We start from the raw sequence: 5,487 nt of genomic DNA, 5'->3' as shown, positions 1-5,487 counted from the left end.
CAGAATCGCAAAAGCTTCTCTCAACCAAAACTCCAAGAAGCGAGCGAGTCCATCCAGACTTCCTCAAACAGCGGCCGCGCAGACAGGCACAGGACAGCAGCAAAGCAGTGAGACTGGTGACAAGCTTGTGACGGCCGCTGCAGCCAAGAAGAACGCCCACGGAGGGAGGAGTTGGAAGCAACTCTCCCTCTCGCTCTCGCTCTCTCCCTCTCCCTCTCTCTCTCTCTCTCTCTCTCTCTCTCTCTGTCTCTCTCTCCCTCCATCCCTCCCTCTCTCTCTCTCTCTCTCTCCCTCTCCCCCTCTCACTAGGATTAAACCTAGTGCGTCTCCGGGAGAGAGAGAGAGGGAGGGAGAGCGAGAGGGAGGGAGAGAGAGAGAGAGAGAGAGAGAGAGAGAGGGAGGGAGAGCGAGAGGGAGAGAGAGAGAGAGAGAGAGAGCGAGAGGGGGAGGGAGAGAGAGAGAGAGAGAGCCAAAAATGAATGGTTAAAGTGACTGTTCTATCGAATTTCACAAAAAGCCGTTTATCTCTGAATAATTTTTCTGACGCTGAAACCATGCTGTATTCAACTGCTAATGCTTACATAACTACTAACTCTACAAACTAACTCTTTTAGACAGAGAAAGCACACATTCTATTAGTTCTTTTGAGATATTGTGTGTTCACAAAATCTTAGCAGAAAAAAATCCTCGGGTCTTGAAAGATGAGCCAGAATCCTCAAAAAAACCCTCTGGCAGAAGCTAACTACAGTAAAAAAAAAAACGTCTGGCAGTGAATGTGTTAAATATGAAAACTAAATAAACATTGTTGATGTTTATTTTGATTTAACATAGTTGTTGACTACATACAGACATTGTACCATTAGGCTACTGCAATCAGGACATTTTCTCTAACTGGACCTCTATGAATTTTAATTGAGTGCCCCTGGGTTACATGATGTAAGGCAGGGGTGGCCAAACTACGGCCCGCGGGCCAACTGCGGCCCGCTGCCCGTTTTTAAGTGGCCCGCCATGAATTTAGAAAAAAAAAAAAAACGTTTTTTATTTTATTTTTTATTTTTTGCTAAAAACGTTTTTCCGTTTTTCTGTTTCAAAGTTTAAAACGGAAAACGAAAACGAAAATGGGAGAAAAAACGGAAAAACAAAAACATTAAGAAAAAGAAACTGAAAAACAAAAACAAAAAAACTGATTCCCCCCATTTAGTTTTTTCAATTTAAAACCATTGAAAATGGGTTATACTTGGGCACCCTGACCTGGTCTATTTATTAAAAATATATATATATACTGAATTCATGTTTAATACTAATGTTATGTTAAATTATCTCTGTCTTAACCTGTTGGCACAGGAAAATAAAATGTGATAACATACAGAAATACCCATTGTAATAGGTGAGCGCATCAATAAACTATGTGTCATATATTTATTTAGGTAGAAATAAAATTTTTGAAGGGTTTTCTGGTCCAATTTTTTTGCCGCGAAAACTGACGCGCTTAATAGTGTTTGGCCCGCGACTCCTTATATTTTTCTGTATGCGGCCCACAACCAAAAAAGTTTGGCCACCCCTGATGTAAGGCAATCGGCGTCTTCCAGCTTAGCTGACAGCACAAGAGTCAAATCAACAGGCCTGAGCTCGGCGCGTCCTTACGTCATGAGTGCGCCTGCGGTAACGTTGACAACCACAGTCACACAGCCTTACACTAGCTAGCTAGGCTACTGTACTCACATTTTGAAAGTAGAACTCAGGCAGCTCACCGGCTGCGGCTTCCAGGCTTATAAACTCGCGACAAAAACCACATCTGTCCTGATGGTCGAGTTCCATCCAGCTGCTCTCAGAGTCCGACGCGTGGATATTATTATTTGCCGAGATGTGTGTGAATTGATTCAGGTGGGCGTTAGCAGCTAAAGGCTAGCTGAGTCCATGCTGACTGCTGCTACTTCATAGTTCATAACATTATAAACAAATAAAACGACTTCAATTCACTTAAACACGTGTACCGCTACTCACACTTTGTTGAAAATTAGGAGAGAAGTGTGCGAAGTGTCATAGTTATAACAGCCTCGCTGAGGTCCACAGACCACTGGGTGCGTTTGTTTGTGTCCGCGGCGCATGCCGTTGTGAATTGCCCATGTTTAAAACAGTTTTGTTTTAAACTAGAGGCTATATGAAGCTCCACCTCACGTTAGTCGGCTGTGCAATGGAGTGGGGCGAGGAGGAACGAATTCCACCCAAACCTAGTCCGCAAAAAACAAAACAAAAATCGATAAAAATTCCACGTGATCAAATTCATTCCTCAACTATCAATTATCGATTATTGATGAACATCCCTACACTGTAGCTTGTAGATTGAATTACTATTGGTTTACTGGGATATTACACACATTTTATAAATATTGTAGCCTGTACCAATTGATTTGATTACAGAATAGTAATTGAGAGAAATGGTGTGACCTTGTCAGATTTTTGTATACGGGGACTTCCAGGATGAATCCCAGGATCCAGGGGAATACAGCGAGACTACAGATCTCCCAGTCGACTGGGATGGCGAGCCACCACTGAGCATCTAGAAGAGCAATCCACACATTCACTGCAGTAGCATCAAGGACTACCCTGCTGTATGACTGGAGCGGTCGTTACACACACAGTCCAGCGGATGAACTTCATCGGGACGCGTACAGACACCCATCGACTTTTGGCCCCAAACAATTTTTTATTTTATTTTTTGGACTGAAGGGACAACATATTTTATTTGTGGGCGCACTTTATTATTTTTGGGGAATTATAAATTGTCAACTGTGAAAAGCTGAAGTACTGAATTCATGTTTACAAACAAAAGGCTTTAAATTCATCTAACTCTTACTAAGATAATCTTGCTAAAAGCCAAAACTCTGTGTTGTCTAATTTCATTGCTGTCATACATTTTTAAGGGCTCTGGTCATTCTGAAAATCTGGTACTTGTCCATGCTCATTTATATTAATATTCTATTATTATTATTATTATTATTCAGAATTACAGTACATATGCTACAGTCATCAAAGAGCATTCATTTACCGATTATCAACTCACTTTGTATCATTATAATGCTTGTTGATATAAGCAGATGGGCAATGTTTACCTTTGCTACATGTTTTCAAGACTGAGAGCTCCCAGTTCATCCTCTGGCAAAACGTTCAGCTGTGACGCTTTTCACATCACAACGCATCATAACGGAATTGCGGAAGCTCTGCTCCGAGGGCTGTTGATTCGGCTTCCAGGGCGCTGTTATTGTTAAAGAGCATTAATAGATGGTTATTTACGGTTAAGTAATGCTTATTCAGCACTCTTGTGCTTTTATGAAATGTTCCTTAAGAGATACATGTTTTCAGCTTTACAAGTGTCACAAAGAACATTAATAAATGGTTTATTACAGTTAAGTAATGCTTATTCAGCACTCTTACGCTTGTTGTTATTCAAGGGATGTTTTCAACTTTACAATAAGGGTCACACAGAGCATTAATAAATGGTTAATTACGGATAAGTAATGTTTTTCAGCACTTTTATAAGTTTATGAACTGTTAGTTAAGGCATATATGTTTTCAACTTTACAATAAGGGTCACAAAGAACATTAATAAATGCTTAATTATGGATAAGTAATGTTTTTTCAGCACTTTAATCTGTTAATGAAGTGTTAGTTAAGGCAGACATGTTTTCAACTTTACAATAAGGGTCACAAAGAGCATTAGTAAATGGTTAATTACAGATAAGTAATGTTTTTTCAGCACTTTAATGTGTTAATGAAGTGTTAGTTAAGGCATACATGTTTTCAACTTTACAATAAGGGTCACAAAGAGCATTAATAAATGGTTAATTACAGATAAGTAATGTTTATTCAGCACTTTAATGCATTAATGAAGTGTTAGTTAAGGCATACATGTTTTCAACTTTACAATAAGGGTCACAAAGAGCATTAATAAATGGTTAATTACAGATAAGTAATGTTTATTCAGCACATTAATGCATTAATGAAGTGTTAGTTAAGGCATACATGTTTTCAACTTTACAATAAGGGTCACAAAGAGCATTAATACATGGTTTATTACAGGTAAGTAATGCTTATTAGGCACACTCAAGCTTTTATTAAGTGTTACTTAAGGGATATATGTTTGCAACTTTACAATAAGGGTCGCAAACAGCATTAATATATGGTTAATTACAGTTAAGTAATGCTTATAGAACATGCATATAAATTAGGGCCACATGAAGAAACGGAACCAGCAAACCTCAAATTAACGTTAATTAAGGGTTAATGGATGCTTATTAAGCACTACTAGTCATGTTAATTACGGTGTGTTAATTAATGCTTATTAAGCATTAACCAACCCTTACTTAATGCACATTAGTTAATGTTAATTAAGGGTTAATTAAGGCTTACTAAGCTTTACTAACCCTGTTAATTCATGTTAATTCATGCTTATTAAGCATTAACTAAGCATTAATTAACCCTTAATTAATGTACCCTTATTGTAAAGTGTTACCGTTATATCATATCTGTTTTTTAGATCAGTAGTTGGTACCAATGGATGCCTTACATCTTCTACTTTCATATGGTACCAGAATCTTCACTCTGGCTTTAGTAGAACTTTTTTTCTACTGCACACATCCGCGACCCACTCAAAACAGACCTGTGGCCCACTCTTGGGTCGTGACCCACCATTTCACAAGAGAAGCGACTCAACTCCTGGTCCAGTCTCTTGTCTCCTCCCGCCTGGACTACTGCAACGTGCTTCTGGCCGGCCTACCTGCCACCGACATCCGACCGCTCCAGCTCATTCAGAACGCTGCAGCCCGTCTGATATTCAACCAACCCAAATTCTCTCACGTCACTCCCCTCTTCCAGGAGCTCCACTGGCTTCCCATCTCGGCCCGCATCAAATTCAAGACACTGGTACTGGCCTACAGGGCAGTTCACCAGACAGCTCCCCGGTACCTGCAATCCATGGTCAGGTTCCAAACCTCTCACCGCTCCCTTCGCTCCTCCACCAGTGCAGGTCGCCTCGCCCCTCCTTCGCTACGGGGGCTCAAAAGTCGCTCATCCCGATCTCGACTCTTCTCGTCCCTGGCACCTCAATGGTGGAACGAGCTTCCACCTTCGGTCAGGACTGCTGAATCACTGCCGATCTTTCGGAAAAGACTAAAGACACACCTTTTCAGGCTCCATCTGGGCCCTTCTTGATCTAACCTCGTCTCTCTCTTTCCTTATATATTAAAAAAAAAAAAAAAAAAAAAAAAAAAAAAAAAAAAAACCCTAACCAACCTTGTACCACTAACCTAAACTTGTACCACTGTTCCTTCAGAAGCTGTAGTTGTCATAGACTGTGCTCCATAGTTGATTGTTCTATTGCAGACAGAAAAATGTGTTATTGTAAGTCGCTTTGGATAAAAGCGTCTGCCAAATGACGTAATGTAATGTAATGTAATGTAAAAACACTGCATTTCCACAATGGTACGA

This window comes from Poromitra crassiceps, assembly GCF_964638095.1.
Source record: "Poromitra crassiceps genome assembly, contig: HAP1_SCAFFOLD_248, whole genome shotgun sequence".
NCBI lineage: Eukaryota > Metazoa > Chordata > Actinopteri > Beryciformes > Melamphaidae > Poromitra > Poromitra crassiceps.
The sequence above is the reverse complement of the archived record's forward strand: the minus strand, read 5'-3'. Positions refer to the sequence as shown.